Genomic DNA, 18,914 nt, shown 5'->3' with positions numbered 1-18,914 from the left:
TCCAGGTGCCTCGCTGTACACCTCAGCAGGGCAGGCGGCATTGCTCCCAGGAGGAGCCAGTGAGCACGGGAGTCCTCTAGCAGCTAGGCAATCCAGAGCCTCCAGGCTTCTCAGTAAGAGGATCAGTCCATCCACACTTACAGCTATTCAGGCAATCCCACGGAACCCATGGAACCCTAATCCAAAAGGGGTAAGGTGTACCCTCCACAGCAATTTGGGCCTGCCACACGTCTGACAAGACTCCCCTGCACCTCGAGTCCACGCATAACACACACGGCCTCTTCCTGGGTGACGGACAGTCATACCCGGCAACTGTTCCTAAAAACTGAAAAGCACAGGCATGCTTCAGAGGTGCATCCCATTCTCTCGGAATAACATCCATGCTGATGATAGTTCCTGGTTGAAGGCCTTCATCTGCTTTCTAACTGCCTCAATCCCTTATATCCCAGAGGATACATCTGCGTTAGCAGACTGTAGAAAGTTAGGATATATTATCTGTGTGTGTCAGTTTGGCTGTCTGTGGTGAGGGGCTTGATGTTGGGCCAAGTGTGTGTGTTCCAGTGTATAAACAAAGACGAGCTTTCAGGATTCTGGGTGTGTATCTCTGGAACTCCTGGTTGTCTCCTTGTAAAGGCTGAGCCCCTTTGTAAAGGCCTCATTGGCTGAAAAGGTATGCCTTCTCCACAGAGCCCTGACGTCTAGCCTTCCCACAATATGGCAGATCACGCCTGACACCTTCCACAAGCTCCATGCAAACTTTCACCCTGAGGGGCTGTTCACATAAGGCATGGGCTCCTGATTTCCAAAACCCATGCCCTCTGACCAAAGCACAGAAACCTGACTGCTCAAAGTCGGCAAGCGGAGCTTCTGTGGAAGTGCCACGTATCCTGAGGCCATGCCAGTACTACTACAATTAGTTGTCATTTCTCACAAGTCCCAGCTCCTCAAGGTACAAGTGAAGTTTCCTGAGAAGACAGACAATTCCATGAACTTTGCCCTGGAGCAGAAAAGGCCCACCACACCCTCAAAAGGCTAAAGTAACTCAGGGCATGCAACTCCTCCAGCTGACTGCGTCCAATCACCCTCCAGTGCTCCACTGGAAAATGAAGATGGGAGGTGGTCCTCAGGTACCAGGGTTCAGGGGTCACTACCACAGAAACTGGGACCCTTTAGCAGTCAGATTATGCTCAGATCCACAGCCCGCAGGGCCCTGGGCACTGGCCACACCTGAGGAAAAGCTCCCCTAGTCCAGGGCCTGGTCCAAATTGAACTGCTCCTGTCCCCAGTTCCAGGGGACAAGTTCCAGGTCTTCTAAACACCATCAGAAGCCTCAAGGTGCCCTGCTCACACAAGGGAAAATAAGCACCCAGAAAGACCCACAGAAGTAAGAAGGCCTTGATTAGCTGACCCATGCCATTCTGCCCGGCACCTCTTCACCACAGCATAACTACCAAGTACACTCAGGACACTAAGGCTGCTTCAAAGAAGACCTGAGAAGAACTGTCAGGAGAAGAGCTTTGCTGTGCAAGGCTTCCCAAAACCATGTCAGGGCAGCCACTAGCTATACCATGGAGGCAGGCCTGGCATGCCAGCCAAGGCCCAACCTCTACCACAAGAACTGCCTTGGTGGATGATACTTCTCTGCAGGGTAGAAGACACCTGAGTCCCACCCAGGCTGGCCATCTTGCCCCACCCCTTAGGAAGTCTTACACCTTGCAAATTCCATGCCCAAGAGTCAAAGGGATCAACAGGCATGTGTGCAGACCTCAGTTCTACCCAGACCGGCTGGCAGGCAGGCCTCAGTACATGGAACTGTTCAAGGCCCCTGCAAGACATCAGGCCACCAAGGCCACAAAAGTCTCCCAAGGACCAGTGGGCCCTCTCTTTTGCAGGGAGCCAAGGGCACCTTGAAGGGGACCAAGGTATCCTTGGAAACACAAAGACAGTACTTGCAGCCTCAGGGCAACAGTTCATCCCAGGAAATCACACTGCAACTTTCCTTACCTGCTCTACACTTTTCCTAGGTACTCTGGCTAACCCACAGGAGGAATGCAGAGCTGGGACCTCACCACAGTCCATGGTGGCCTCCACAGATCAAGCACTGTGCCAAGAGTTGCAATACAGGAGTTGCCAACTGCAGAAATGAGGCCTATTGCCTTTCATCAATGCCACTGGTCCACCAGGTCACTGCAACTCCTGCAGCCAACCACACCCTCAAGAATTCTACCACGCCCTCAAGAATCTTACCAACCCAAAGGGCCGCAATGGCGAGGGCCTCAGATCTGGCCTGGGGCTGCAATCAAGAAACCACTGTAGCTTCCTTGCTTTTGCTTCCACATCAGCACAGCCCCAACTACTGCACTTGCAGCAGGAACTGGAGAGAAACACACCTGTGCAAGCCAAGAGCTCAATGGGCCTAAGCCAGGATCTACTGCGACTCCTACCGCCAGTTGCCAAGCTGGCAGCCTCCTCTGCCTCTCACAGTCATTACCAAGGACCTGGCACTCTGAAGTCCACTCAAATGCTATCCACAACCCACCCTCACATGGGAGCCTCACAAACTGTGGTGACCGGGGTGCTGTCTGCATGTGTGTGACACAGATGTAGCTGGCCCTCATGCTAACTAGCCCCTATCATAGCCCCAGGGGCAGCAACGTGCTGGACCTCAGTTTCGACGCAGAGACAGTAGTGAATTCTCACTCATTTTGTTAAGATTTTCCAAGGAATGCAAGTGAGGGTGTCATCATTGATCTGAGCACGTGCTGGTTCACTGCCCACCTTCACAGGGCAGGCAGCACCACTCCCAGGAGGAGCCAGTGACCTGGGAGTCTCCCAGAACCCGGAGGAACTCACAGCCCCCAGGTTTCTCAGCAAGAGGAATGGTCCCCCCATACATACAGCCACTCAGGCAGTCCCAGGAAAGCCGAAATCCATGACACATCTTGGGGCAAGGGAAGGCGTACTATGCTCGGTGATCCAAAAAGAACTGGCAGCAAACTGGGCCTGCCACACTTCTTGTAGGACTCCCCTGCACCTCGAGTCACCACCTCATAGGCTGAGCTTCGTCTCCTGGTGATGGACAGTCATACCTGGCAACTTCACCTGACAAGCAGACAGAAAGCACAGGCAGGCTTCAGATGTGTACCCGATCTCTCACTGAGCGAGATCAATGCGCAAGCTTCATGGGGGGAAGGCCTGTATCTGCAAGTCAAGTGTATTGATCCCATACAGACAACTGGGTACTTCTCTGTCAACAGAGTGCAGTTATTAGGTTCAAGTGCCTGTGGGTGTCTGTCTGACAGCGTGCATGGCTGGTGGGGGATGTGATGTGGGGCTGAGTGTCCTATGGAACTCCTGGGTATCTCTGTGTCTCAGAGTCCCCATGCAAAGGCCCTGGTGTCTGAACACATGTGCCATCGCCATGGAGTCCTATCGCTGTTGTCCCCTGGCTTCAGTCTTCCAGGCCTCTGCAACCACTGCAACCCACCAGGCACTCAGGAATCTCACCAAATCAAAGGGCTGCAATGGTGGGGTCCTCAGATAGGGCCTGGGGCTACAACTAGAAACCACAGAAACTTCCTCACTTCGGCCTTGACATCAGCACAGCCCCAACTATGGCACTCAGAGCAGGAACTGCATCAAAAATGCATCTACCCAAACCAGATCCCACCTGCGTGGCTGGGATCTATTCTGACTCCTACCATGTGCATCCATGCTGGCCTCCTCTCCAGTCACTCAGTCATGTCCGACTCTTTGTGACCCCATGAAATGCTGTTTGCTAGGTTTCTCTGTCCTTCATCATCTCCAGAAGTTTTCTCAAATCCTTGTCCATTGAGTTAGTGATGCCATCCAACCATCTCATCACCTTTTGTCCCCTTCTCCTCCTGCCTTCAACCTTTCTCAGAACAGGGTCTATTCCATTGTGTCAGCTTTTCTCATCAGGTGGCCAAATTACTGGAGCTTCAGCTTCAGCATCAGACCTTCCAGTGAATATTCTGGATTGATTTCCTTTAGGATTCACTGTTTTTTTCCTTGCAGTCTGAGGTACTCTCGCAAGTATTTTCTGATACCACAGTATGAAAGCATCAAATCTTCAATGCTCAGCCTTCTTTATGGTCCTAATCTTACATCCATAGATGACTACTGGAAAAACTATCGCTTTGAATATATGGACCTGTGTCAGCAAAATGATGTCTCTAATCATTAGTATGCTGTCTAATTTTGTCATAGCTTTTCTTCCAAGGAGCAAGCGTCTTGTAATTTCATGGCTTCAGTCACCAGTCACAGTGATTTGGAGCCCAAGAAAGTGAAGTCTGTCACTGTTTTCTTGTGCACGGTCTTGCCTACCAGTGCTAGACCCAGTTTTCCCCATAGTTAGTCCCACCCATCAGGAAGCTTCCACAAGCCACTTATCCTCATCTATCATAGAGCAGATAGAAAGAAAACCATAATCACATAAAACTAATCAAGTTGATCACATGTATCACAGTCTTGTCTAACTCAGTGAAACTATGAGCCATGCCTTGTAGGGCCACCCAAGATGGGTGGGTCATGGTGGTCAGTTCTGACAAAATGTGGTCCACTGGAGGAAAAAAATGATAAAGTGCTTTGGCTTCTTGTGTTTAGAATCCAGTGAATAATATGAAAAGGGGAAAAGATATGACACTGAAAGATGAACTCCCCAAGTCCCCAACTGCCCATTATGCTACTGTAGAAGAGTGGAGAAATAGCTCCAGAAGCAATGAAGAGGCTGACCCACAATGGAAACAACATCTAATTGTGCATGTGTCTAGTGGTGAAAGTAAAGTACGATGCTGTAAAGAACAATATTGCAAAGGACCTGGAATGTTAGGTCCACAAATCAAAGTAAATTGGAATTGGTCAAACAGGAGATAGTAAGAATGAACATTGACATTTTAGGAATCAGTGAACTAAAATGGATGGGAATGGGTGAATAATACAGATGACCATTATATCTACTACTCTGGGCAAGAATCCCTTAGAAAAAATGGAATAGCCCTTATGGTCAATAAAAGAATTCAAAATGCAGTACATGGGTGCAATCTCAAAAACAACAGAATGATCTCAGTTCATTTCTAAAGCAAACCATTCAATATCATACTAATCCAAGTCTATGCCTCAGTCACAAATGCTGAGGAAGATGAATTTGAATGGTTCCATGAAGACTTATAACACCTTCTAGAACTAAAAGGACACCAATAAAAAAGATGTCCTTTTCATCATAGGGGAATGGAGCGCAAAGGAAGAAAGTCAAGAGACACCTGGAATAACAGGCAAGTTTGGTCTTGTAGTATAAAATGAAGCAGGACAAAGGCTAACACAGTTTTGCCAAGAGAACGCAATGTTTCTAGCAAACACCCTCTTCCAAAAACACAAGAGAAGACTCTACACATGGACAACACCAGATGGTCAAATCTGAAATAAGATTGATTTCATTCTTTGCAGGCGAAGTTGGAGAAGCTCTAGATAGTCAGCAAAAACAAGACCGGGAGCTGACTGCGACACAGAAAATGAACTCATTGCAAACTTTAGACTTAACTGAAGAAAGCAGAAAAAACCACTAGGCCATTCAGGTATGACCTAAATCAAGTATCTCATGATTATACAATGGAAGCGACAAATAGATTCAAGGGATTGGATCTGATAGACAGAATGCCTGAAGAATTATGGACAGAATTGACAGTTTTGAACTGTAGTGTTGGAGAAAGAATATACAGACTATTTTTCTTAACTGATGGATGTTTCAATTTTAACAAGAAATAGTGATTATTTAATATATGAAATTTTACTACACTTGATTAATCCAACATAGTATGTTTTGTGAGATTAATGCAATATGGAAAATTGAAATTATTTGTGTTACAGAAAAATGAAGCTTTTTATCCTTTAAAATCTTCATGGCCTTAGAGTTCAGAAAGTATAAAGTATAATTTTTCAGATCAAAAAAGGAAAAATTCTAATTACAGTCAAATGTGGCTCAGCTGGTAAAGAATCTGCCTGCAATGTGGGAGACCTGGGTTTGATCCCCTCGGTTGGGAAGATCCCCTGGAGAGAGAGAGGCTACCCACTCCAGTATTCTGGCCTGGAGAATTCAAAGAATCAGACACAATCGAGCACCTTTCACGTTCAACATTTAGAAGAATAGCAATAATGACCCGTAATGATCTTACAGATCTGACGAAAATGATCTAACAATGATGATCTCAATCATGGGGTCAACATTCTGAAACCATAATATGTTAAGAAAACTCCCAAGCACAGTTTAATTTCACCAAAGGATATTTCACTGCAACAAGAAAATGTATAAAACAACAATCTTCCAAGATTCTGTATTTGTCAGTTCACCCAAAATGCAGATAAAATAAAACTTAAAATTTGGAAATGAGGCCAGAGGCAATGACCAAAGAAAAGGACATCATGAAGACATTATCCAGTAAGCCACTGAACAGATGAACACTAAGACTTCAGGGTGTGGCACAGTGCACGAGACATATGACTTTTCAATGATCCTGATACAGTTACTCACCTCTATTCTCTGAAGTAGAGGCCCTCATTTCAGTCCTTCTACCTCAGAAAAGTGTAGCAGAAAAAAACAAAAACAAACAAAAAGAAAAAAAAGACATAGTCTCAAAAATATTCAACAATAAAAATAACAAAGCACTAATACTGTCAAATTTCATTGTCAAAATTTATTATAGTCATGCAATCTTCCCTTCTTCCAGCTCAACCACAAATGATGCTTTCAGTACCCATTACAGTTGTTCAACCGCTTCTTACTTCAACATTTGCCACCCCCCCCCCCCATTTATTTCTCAAGAACAATTCCTTTAAAAAGTTCTATCTACAACTGTGTTCGAAATGACCAAAATGAAGCAAGTCACTTAGCATATCTACATGCCTCATAAGAGGCATGAAAATGTAGAATAGGATGACTTGCTCTGGAAGAAAGAAAAGGCATGCTCATAGCAGTGTTATGTAGTCAAAGCCAAGCTATGAGGTTCTTATTTGTCCGATTAGAGGTGCATTCATCTGGACCTCAGATTGACATCTGGAATGAGTCCCTCAGCATCCTCAGACAATTTTTCTCATCATTGATCCAGACAAGCACCCTCCCAACAAATAAGCATTTCTATAGCCAGGCTTATTTTCATCAGGCCTACCTACTGTGTTGTTAACAAAAAACAATACATATACAGAACACAATTTGTTTAGTATTTGAACAATAGAAACCTCATAGCACAAAAAGCACACAACCATGGATTTCTCTATATAAAATTAAAATCTATTGAAAATATTCAAAACAACCAAGTCAACTAAAATTTCAAGGAGTGGTGAGATGAAAGTGTTAGTCTCCCAGTGGAGTCTGACTCTTTGACACCCCATGGACTGTAGCCTGCTAGGCTACTCTGTTCACACAATTCTCCAAGCAAGAATACTGCAGTGGGTAGTCATTCCCTTCTCCAGGGGATCTTCCTGACCCAGGGGTCAAATCTGCGTTTCCTGCATAGCAGGCAGGTTCTTTCTCATCTGAGCCATAGTGGGGTATCATTTGCAAATGAAGTAGCAAATAAGGTTTGATTATACTGGAAATATGAGTAGAAATATCTAAATTCTGAAAGCTAGTAATAAAAAGATAAATATTTTGGCACATTTAAATTTCACTAAAAGGTTATTTTCACACATAATAAAATGGTATAAAAAGGAAATCTATCAACGATTCTTAAATGTTAACCAAGCTATTTTCTTTAATACAGGGAAAAATAATGAAGATTCCATTAACAAAGTGGATATACCTATGGGGGAAAATTTATCATAAAAATATGCTCCATGGGCACCTGAAAAAATGAGCTCAAAAAACGACTTTGTGACATCACGGGCAAGAACACAGACCAAAATTTCAATAGCACCACAGTAGCTGCTCACCTTTCCTCCCTGTAGTATGATAACGTGTTCTAGCCTTTGACCTGCAGCAAAACATCACATAGGATACAAATCAGATCAGAAAAATGAATGAAATTATTTTAAAAATCAATAGAACAATTGGTTCTATAATAATTATTTACTGTACAGGCATCCTCGCATACCTAGTCCTCACCAAACAAATCAAAATTCCTTGCTCCTTTATCATCTTTGTCATTTCTTCATTTATTTCCTCTCTGAACTCTTCACTTTGCAAATAGTCAATAATCCCCTCTACCACTCTATTTAAATTAGTAACATAGCAGTTATCTTTTAAATTAAGAAATTCTAAAGTTGTATTACAGCAAATAAAGATTTTGTGAAATGCTTTGTGATGGGTCAAATAAAAAGGATGCTTGCTGTGAAACCCATATTCTGGAAGTAAGAGATAAGAACTCTGAAAATTTATTACAAACATGTTGAAACAAATGGACCAATGGCCAAGAATAGAAAAATAGATGAGACAGTTCATAAGATAAATGGAAATTATTTACAAAAAGAATCAAATGGAAAAAGACTTTAGAGAGTGGTAAGACGTTAAGTGGAATTAAGATGGAGTAAGATTGGCCTGTCTTTTCTCAACATGGAATGCAATTAGGAATCCTAGGAGGAGTATATCAATAACCAAACAGAGGTCTCTGAAGGATAAAGGCTTGCAAGTAAACTAGAGAACTCAAATTGCAAGGTAAAAGGAACTAGACCCTAGATATTATGTAATGTCTGATTCCATTTATATGTCATTCTGTAAAGGACAAAACCTGGTCCCCTGGAGAAGGAAATGGCAACCCACACTATTATTCTTGCCTGAAAAACCCCATGCACAGTATACAGTATGAAAAGGCAAAAAGATAAGACACCAGGAGATGAGCCCCCTAAGTTGGAAGGTATCCAATATGCTACCGGGGAAGAGCAGAGGGCAATTACTAATAATTCCAGAAAGAATGAAGCAATTGGGTGAAAGCAGAAATGATGCTCAGTTGTGGATATATCTGGTGGTGAAAGTAAAATCTGATGCTGTACGCATTACTGCATAGGAACCTGAAAAGTTAGGTCCACGGATCAAAGTAAATTGGACATGGTCAAGCAGAAGCTGACAAGATTAAACACTGGTATCTTCAGGAATCAGTGAATTAAAATGGATGGGAATGGGCAAATTTAACTCAGATGACCATTAAATCTACTGCTGTGGGCAAGAATTCCTTGAAGAAATGGAGTAGCCCTCAAAGCACACACCTTTCTCCAGCAACACAAGAGATGACTCAATACATGGACATCACCAGACAGTCAACACTGAAATCAGAGTATGTTCTTTGCAGTCAGAGATGAAAAAGCTCTATACAGTCAGTAAAAACAAGACCTGGAGTTGACTGTGGCTCAGATCATGAGCTCCTTATTGCAAAATTCAGACTTAAATTGAAGAAAGTAGGGAAAACCACTAGGCCATTCAGGTATGACCTAAATCAAAGAGCTTAAGATTATATAGTGGAGGTGACAAATAGATTCAAGGGATTAGATCTGGTAGACAGGGTTCCTGAAGAACTATGCATGCAGATTCATAACACTGTACAGGAGGCAGTGACCAAAGCTGTCCCAAAGAAAAAGATGCAAGAAGGCAAAGTGATTGCCTGAGGAGGCTTTACAAATAGCTAAGGAAATAAGAGAAGCGAAAGGCAAGGGAGAGAGGGAAAGATATACCCAACTGAATGCAGAGTTCAGAGAATAGCAAGGAGAGATAAGAAGACCATCTTAAATAAACAATGCAAAGAATACAGGAAGACAATAAATGGAAAGGACTATAGATCTTTTCAAGAAAATACCTGTCAGAGACATCAAGGGAACATTTCATGTAAGAATGGACATGATAAAGGACAGAAACAGTAAAGACCTAAGAGAAGCAGACGAGATTAAGAAAAGGTGATAAGAATACACAGAAGAACTGTACAAGAAAAGTGTTAATGATTCAGAAAACCATGATGGTGTAGTCACTCACCTGTAACTGGACAACCTGGAGTGTGAAGTCAAGTGGACCTTAGGACGTATCACTACAAACAAAGCTAGTAGAGGTGATAGAATTCCAGCTCAGCTATTTAAAATCCTAAAAGATGATGCTACTAAAGTGCTGCACTCAATATGTCAGAAAATTAGGAAAACTCAGCAGTGGCCACAGGACTGGAAAACGTCAGTTTTCATTCCAACCTCAAAGAAGGGCAATGCCAAAGAATGCTCAAATTACCATACAATTATGCTCATTTCAAATGCCAGCAAGGTAATACTCAAAACCCTTCAAGCTAGGCTTCAGCAGTACATGAACCAAAAACTTCCAGATGTACAAGCTGGGTTTTGAAGAGACAGAGGAATCAGAGATCAAATTGCCAACTTTCATAGGATCATGGAGAAAGCAAGGCGATTACAGAAAAATATCTACTTTGACTTCACTGACTACGCTATTGCCTTTGACCATGTGGATCACAATAATCTGTGGAAAATTCTTAAAGAGATGGAAGTACAAGACCACCTTACTTGTCTCCTGAGAAACCTGTACTAGGCATGGAACAACTAACTCTTTCCAAATCAGGAAAGGAGTACCTCAGGGCTGTATACTGTCACTGTGCTTATTTAACTTCTATGCTTATTTAACATCATGCAAAATGCTGGGCTGGATAAAGCACAAGCTGGAATCAAGATTGCCAGGAGAAATATCAACAACATCAGATATGCAGATGATACCACTTTAATGGCAGAAAGTGAAGAGAAACTGAAGAGCTTCTTAGTGAGTGTGAAAGAGAAGGGTGAAAAAGCTTCCTTGAAAGTCCACATTAATAAAACTAAGATTATGGCATCCAGGATCATCACTTCATGGGGAAAAATTGGAAACAATGACAGATTTTATTTTCTTGGGCTGCAAAATCACTACAGATGGTGAGTGCAGCCATGAAATTAAAAGACGTTTGCTCCTTGGAATGGAAACTATTACAAACATAGACAGCATATTAAAAAGCAGAGACATTACTTTGCCAACAAAGGTTTGTATAAGTCAAAGCTATGGTTTTTCCAGTAGTCATGTGTGGATGTTAGAGTTATACTATAAAGAATTCTAGTACCTGAAGAATTGATGCTTTTGAACTGTGGTGTTGGAGAAGACTCCTGAGAGTCCCTTGGACCGCAAGGAGATCCAACCAGCCCATCCTGAAGGAGATCAGTCCTGGGTGTTCATTGGCAGCAGTGTTGACAAAGCTGAAGCTCCAATATTTTGGCCACCTGGTACAAAGAGATGACTGACTGGAAAAGACCTTGAGGCTGGGAAAGACTGAAGGCAAAAGGAGAAGGGGGCAGCAGAGGGAGGACAGATGGTTAGATAGCACCACTGACACAATGGATACTAATTTAAAACTCTGGGAGATAATGGAGAACAAAGAGCCAGGCATGCTGTAGTCCATGGGGTCACAAAGAGCTGGATACAACTTAAGTGACTGAACAACAAAAGCAAAAGGCAGAACTACAGAAACAGTGATTACAAGAGATTGAGAAGCAGGAGGGATTGACTATAAAGGAAAAACACAAGGGGATTTTAGAGGTAATGGAACTCCCCCCCACACACACACATCATGATTGTGGTGCTAGATATACTATTCTATACGTTTGCCAAAACCCATAGAAGTACACATGACAAACGGTATATTTTAAAGTACACAAAATTAAAATTATGTAAGAGGTACAAATATAATATTGAAAAAATGCTAGCACAGAACACTGGGCCAGTGTTCATGTATCCTCTCCACACTCTCATGTTTTGAGTTTATATATGTGTTAGTAGGCACACACTGAAAGGAATACCATTTAGTAAAAAATCAGATACTAGATATCAAATGTTGAACACATGCAGAACTGGTAGCATTCAAAGCTACCCAAACTGTGAATAATACTAAAAATGAGAAAGTTAAAGTCTTCCCTTACTTGCTTAGCACAGAAATATAGTCCTGTTCAAAACAGTCAGTTTGATTCTCATTTTCTTCAGATTTTTCACAATGTATAAATACATGATCCAGACACTTTCATTTAAAAAGACACCTTTTGCTATTCGCCTGTGAGAAAGGACAGATCCTGAAAATACCCAAGATATAACACAGGCATCCATAATCCTAGAAACTTACTAAACCACTTAATTTACATGTGAAAACTGGAGATGAAAATGAGTACTGGAGGCTACACCAGCTATTAAACCAATGAGAGAAGGTTTTTCATTTTAGTTCTTCATGAACATTATGAGTAAAACCAATTTATTTCTGTGGCAGATTCCTACCTATTTGAATGATCCTCCTATCCTTGAATAATATTTAATTCACTTACTCAAGATGCCCTTTCTCCATCATAGTTAATGTAAGACAATGAAATGCTTTGTATGCAAACCAACATTGATTACATAACATTTAAAAGAACACAAAAGCAAAAATGCACAATAAAAAAAACTAAATATATTCAAATTGCATGAACCAAGTATGAGGAAATGGGCTTCAACTGTGTTTATTTTGGTTTTTCAATTTACTTATTTCTACAGTAAGAGTTTCCAATATTCAACCGAATGTTCACTGTGCAGACTTGCACACCTTCAAATGAAGCAGGTACAATCTTAAAATCCTGGTCAGACAACTTTTCATATTCTTTTCCCTAAAAGAACTAAAAATATACATATACACAAAAATCTCCATATAAATATTTATAGCAAGATTATTCAAATCCGCCAAAGAACAGAAATAAGTTAGCAGAAAGCCATAAACTGATGAATGAATAAGCAAGCAAAATGTGATCTATAAATGGGGTATTACTCACCCATAAAAAGAAATGGAGTTCCAATCCATGCTATAACATGGCTGAACTTTGAAAAATCGTGCTAAGTGAAGAACTGTGAGTAAAAACACATTCTATTATAAATGGTTCAAATGCAGATATAGATAAGACCCACTGGTATCAAAGTATTCATGCTCTTACTCCACACTTCCATATTTCCTGAGCATGTACACCTGAAACCATGTGCTTCAAGATATTCTCCCCTACACATTGTTTGATACTATCATTTTGATCAAACATCAACTATACTTCAATAAAATAAATAATTTAAAAAATATTTTAAAATGTATCATTTCCCCTCAAATTTTCTGCAGTAAGTTTTGGCATCTTTTGATTTTCCTTGCTGAAACAATTATTGTGATTATTGCCAAATGTTGAGTTTTTATATCCTGTCATTCTTATATGTTTATCACAACTTTCTGTAGTATTTTACTTTTGACCCTATTAATTCATTCACTCATTCACATATTAGTTTAGTAATATTATAAACACTTTACTATTAGTTTTATTATCCTTGAAGAGATTTACCATATTCAAACATCCCCGAATTGCATCAGTCAAAACCAGAGGCTGAGCAGCTCTGTGTCCAGCAGTCTTCCATGGCAGATGCAGCCTTACTTAACTATGACTGCTTTTTCCTTCAGTATTCTCTGTTCCAGGGCCTCAACTGTGAATATCTTATACAGGTTCATTTCCCCTCAAGATACCAGAAAATAAGAAGGCAAACTTTGGAATAGCATAATACACATTTCTTGCTATAAACTATCCAATTTTTTAAATGTACTTTAGCCACTGCTATGGCACAGTCAGGCAAAACTTATGTCATAATGCACTCTGCTTATCATTCTAGCCAACATTTTAGCTATTAGCTCTGAATTACTAATGAATGATACTTGTTAGACACAAGGTACTGTCTTTAAAAAAGGGTTGGAATGAATACACATAACTGGAGAAAAATGAATTGATTATGGAACACATATTCATATGAAGTAGTTTATAATCTACACCATATGGTCATAAAGTACAATTTGAAAAATATTTCATTAGAACATTATGACACTTGAATCTATAGTACTTAGGGATTGTACCTTCAACTCCAAGATCCTCACTGGTCCTTTCCCTGCTATTTATAGTATTTCTCTTGGTGTTACCTGTCATCAATTCTGTGACAAAGTTGATTTCTTCCATTTAGTGATACTCTTCTTATTGGCCATTTCTTTTTGGACTTCGATTTGTGCCCCCATGACATCCCAGTCTCTATGAAATAATTTCCCAAGGAACACTGCCTCATCTCCTAAGCACTGGCACCCCTTATTTCAACAAGTCAATCTACAATTTGTAAATTTATACCACAGAATTTCCAACAAACCAATGTCCTATTCGTCTTTTTCTCCTGTTCCTGCAGTATCTCAACACTTACTTTTAAGTTTAAAGAACTAAACTTGAGAATTCTCATGGCTCTGACCTTAACAACACAGAGAAAATAAAGACGACCTCAAAAATGTGTATCTTTCCCCCCAAACAAGAGGAGATATAGCAAAATATAAGTATTATTTTCATCTTCCAAAGGCTGTGACACTGATTGTGTTTTTTTTTTCCTTAAGTTGTGAATAACAGAATAAACTGCACAATCAAATTTAGTTTCTAACAAGCCTCTGCTGCTGCTGCTGCTAAGTCGCTTCAGTCGTGTCCAACTCTGTGCGACCCCACAGACGGCAGCCCACCAGCCTCTATCTTATCTTAAAAAAGGAATGAATATCCTATACTGTATGGTTATTATTAGTTTTAAATGAGATAATCCATGAAAAAGTGTTTATTTAAGCATGTGGTACAAATACTAAGAATTCAATAAATGCTATATATAATTGAAATACATAAATTTGAGACTACACATCACACACACACATACACCATAGTAAAATAATGATCCAAACTCACCATCAACGGTTTTTGAACAGTCTTCCTATAAGATTAGTTTATTGACCATATTCAAATGAGCACATACATATTTCATTTAACGTGAATGAAATACAACATTAATGTTTCAAACATAGTTGATACTCAGGAACTAATGGCCAACTTTTGAAAAACCTAGATTTTCATGTCAATTAATTTCAACATTCTAAATACAATTGGATAAATGCATTATTAATTTCCATAGCATTATGATTTGATAAACAGATTACTTATAATTTTACAAGTATAATTAAGGCTGTAATGAGTACCCTTGAGTTGACATACACATTTGAACACTCCCTATTATATCCTATAGGTAAATTTCTAAATATAAAATTGTTTGTCAAAATGTGCTAATTTCCATCTAATACATATTTTTCACTGTCTTTTGGACAGACTAACACACAAAAAGTTCCAAATTCCCCATACTTTGCTAATAAATGTACCATTAATCTAACAGGTGAAAAAAGTAATTGCTGATTTATTTGTGTGCTTGTGACTATGTTTAAAGACACACACAAATATTAATTATATATTTATAACAATTGATAATTATTCAGTATATATTTAGTTATTTCATTACAAGATTGATATGGTTGAGTGTTATTTTTTTTTTAGGTAAGAAGTAGATTTATCCAGAAACAAACACACTCCACAGACTGTGGGCCATTGCAGAGGGCTTGTGCGGCAGCCTGGTTGAGTATATTTTTATGTGTTCTTGGCCATTCACAGAACTTTCCTTCTCTGATTTGTTTATTTATATGTATTCCTACTTTTGTACTGGAATACTTATCTTTTTCTAATTGATTTGGGTGAGCCTTTAATAGAATATTAACACTAACCTGGTAATATAAATTTCAAGTAAACATAAAGGTACATTTTCAAATGACTGCAGAAAAAGTAATAGCCCAAATTTAAGCTAGCAGGTTTTAGATATTCCTTCTCTCCTCTAAACCCTCCAGTGTAGACAACATGGAGAAAATTTGGAAAACACAGTTTAATTGGAATAAAGATTGTGTTCATTAGTCATTTATACTGTTGAATCTTTCACATTTTTATCAACTAGATTACATGATAGCTTTGGAACATACAAATCCTATTATGAGATGCTGAAACAATTACAAAAACTGCTCAGATGAAGTCAAAATAGACTGAAGTCAAAGCCTATGGAGACTGGATACCACCAAGGAATTGAGTGACAATATTTTGACCTGAAATGTACTGAAGAGGAAAAGAAGGAAGGTAAGATTTTGGTCACAATCCTTGGGAACTTATGGGAAAAACATGTTAAATTTAAAATATAATTTATTGGTTATAACTAGAAAGGGGTTCATATCACTCCAGTCACTTACATTGGTTTTACACTGCTTAGGTTGTGATGGCACATAGTATTCACTTAGAGCACTCTCTTGTGAATGAGAATTAGCAGAGGTATTAATAATAATTTTCATGAAAGTAAAATGGAAAAATAATTTTCAGATACGTTTACCATGTACTGGGGTTAATCTGATTATTTTCCAGGTTCTGGTTTAGCCAATGCTCTAGTTGCGGGTTCAATCCCTGGGTCGGGAAGATTCCCTGGAGAAGGAACTGGCAACCCACTCCAGTATTCTCGCCTGGAGAATCCCATGGGCGGAGGAACCTACAGTCCACGGGGTCGCAAAGAGTCGGACACGACTAAGCGACTTCACTTCACTTCACTTCTAGTTCAGGATGTGGTACTGAAGCCCAAAGCCTCTGTGGTAAACAAGGTTTTACCGAAACACAGCCACACTCATTCAGTTACATACTGTGGCTGGTTTTACACCGCAAGAGCAGAGCAGATCAGCTGCAACAGGTACCATACATCCTACAAAACTGAAACTGCTTGCTACTTCACCCCTTACAGAAAAGGCTTACCGATCCATGGTCTACTTTAATGTAGATTGAGGTAGTAACTTCATATAATTAAAACTTAAGTTTTAAGACATTGGAGCATAAGTTGACTGAGAAGGCAGTTATCATATTTAGACTAAATTTTCTCATGAAAGTTGGCACAGAATGGAGGTAGCTCTACTCTGATTTTCCAAATTTGAGTGTAGTAATAAGTCAAGAGTTCCTGCTAGATGAGTCCCTGTTTTAATGGCCCTCCATCCTCATGCTCTCTTGTTTTCTTCTTATACGTCATCACCTCAGAGACCACTGTCATCACTATCCTTTCACATGGGAGGTAAAGCCCTTGTTTTTCCATTGCCATGCTCTTCTTCCTATTATATCTAATAGCAGGATGGATGGATATATGATACACAAAAGAAAGATGATGAGTGATGGAATTTGAATGATAACTTATATATTAATAAGCTAGACAGATGATAGAGACACACATAAATTATGGAAGATAAAGTGATAGATGATAGATCTACAGGTAGGTGACAGATTTATGACAGAGTAAAATGGGGTAGAACTTGAGAATCACTAACATAAGACATTACAACACTACAGTGTTTCTCAAAACTAAGCATTTCTGTTTCAACAGAAACTTACTTATCTTCCATGTCCATTGAATTTTATTTCTAAATTTCTCATAAGATCGTGGATGGTAGTATGTTTTAGAAACAATGCAAAAACTACAACAGTTTTCTCTCTCCTGTATGACTGTCACGGGAGTTGACATGAGACAATTATGTAAAAGTGAAAAAATATGCCATTCAAATCAAACACATACATTTGGAAGGTTAATTTCATATCCCCTAAATTCAGAGGTTGTAAGGTATATTTCCCATTTATCTTCAATAAAGAAATGTTATTTCAAGAGATGAATCAATTCTGTGTTAAGAGAACTCATATCAAATGTTTATAAGACAATAAAATTCACAAAATATTCCATATTTCTATGTCTTGACCAATGGTAATATGATGAATTAATTAAATGAAATATTTCTAACATCAATATACTCCCATCTTTTTACTTCTGCTTTTCCTCTCTAATAAAGTCATTCATTTACTCTCTAACTTAATTTATTGTAAATATCACGAAAACAAACTTAGCCATTAAAAATATGGAATAATTATTTTCTGTATGACTTTCTGGGTAAGAAAACAATATAAATAAAACCAACCCCTGTCAAAAGAAGCTCATTTTTTAAAACCGTCAAAGGACACACATAAAACAAGCTGTTTAGTTAAGAACTCTTCATAAGTATCCTTTGAAAAGTACCAATTACATCCTACTTTGCTAGTCTAAACTTTTGCTTCAACTATTTTCTATACTAACTACTCACAAATGTTTTTTATTTCAATGAAGCCCAGAAAGCTATGGAATATTATCTTTAAAGTACCAGGCAGGGAAGTAAAATCATAATTCTATATTAAGTAACTATATTCCTCAATAAAAAGGACTAAAAAGGAGACACAGATAAAAGAAAACTAAGAAAAATTATCACTAGTACTGGTGCTAAAGAAAGTTCTTTGGGAAGATAAATAATGATAACTGAAGTAGACACGGATTTTAAAAACAGAATGAAAAGGATTAAAACTGGTTAATATATAGGTAAAACTGGTTAACATACAGGTAATTATGAAATAGTTTCCCTCTTAAATTCTTAAAAATAAATATACCTATTTAAAACAATTGTTCCATTGTCTATATCACTTGTAATATATATGGAAACCCTAGCATACAAGGGGTAAAGACTAGGTAAATAGGTATGTATATTTCCAAGATTCTTCTTTTTATTGGAAATGATTTAATAGTCTTAAAAGGCTAAAACAAATATATGTAGTATTCCCTAGAAAACCACTAAAAATTACAAAAAAAAAAGTATAGCTAAAATGGTAAAGGAAAAAGGAATTCTGAAAAAAAATTAAAAGGAAGGCAGAGAAGAACAGACAGAAGAATAGAAAGCAGAAGATAGACACTGATAAGGAGTACACACTTAAAGAAACAATGAAAGAGGTGGACTTAAATCCACTTCTTCAATAATTATATTAAATGAACATTGAATAAACACTCCATGAATGGTTAAAACATACTATACAACTATACACCATTTAATGACACTATTTTACACATAAAGTTATAGGTTGAAAAGATAAAAAGATAACACCATCCTAACAGAAAGAAAAAGAAAGCTAGAGCAGTTATATTAATTTTC

General features: G+C 39.1%; 2 non-coding genes across 2 annotated transcripts; both read right to left on the bottom strand.

Annotated features, from left to right (window-relative positions):
• Window positions 1-2,660: 2,660 nt before the first annotated feature.
• On the bottom strand, window positions 2,661-2,753 carry LOC133068669 (small nucleolar RNA SNORD116). Its single transcript, XR_009695632.1, has one exon. It is a non-coding gene; the product is annotated as a small nucleolar RNA SNORD116 (small nucleolar RNA).
• A 4,299-nt stretch (window positions 2,754-7,052) lies between these two features.
• LOC133068740 (small nucleolar RNA SNORD109A) lies at window positions 7,053-7,119 on the bottom strand. The gene has a single exon (XR_009695691.1). It is a non-coding gene; the product is annotated as a small nucleolar RNA SNORD109A (small nucleolar RNA).
• Between the last annotated feature and the right edge of the window lie 11,795 nt (window positions 7,120-18,914).

This window comes from Dama dama, chromosome 13, assembly GCF_033118175.1.
Source record: "Dama dama isolate Ldn47 chromosome 13, ASM3311817v1, whole genome shotgun sequence".
In the NCBI taxonomy this organism is placed as follows: Eukaryota; Metazoa; Chordata; class Mammalia; order Artiodactyla; family Cervidae; genus Dama; species Dama dama.
The sequence above is the reverse complement of the archived record's forward strand: the minus strand, read 5'-3'. Positions and strand labels throughout refer to the sequence as shown.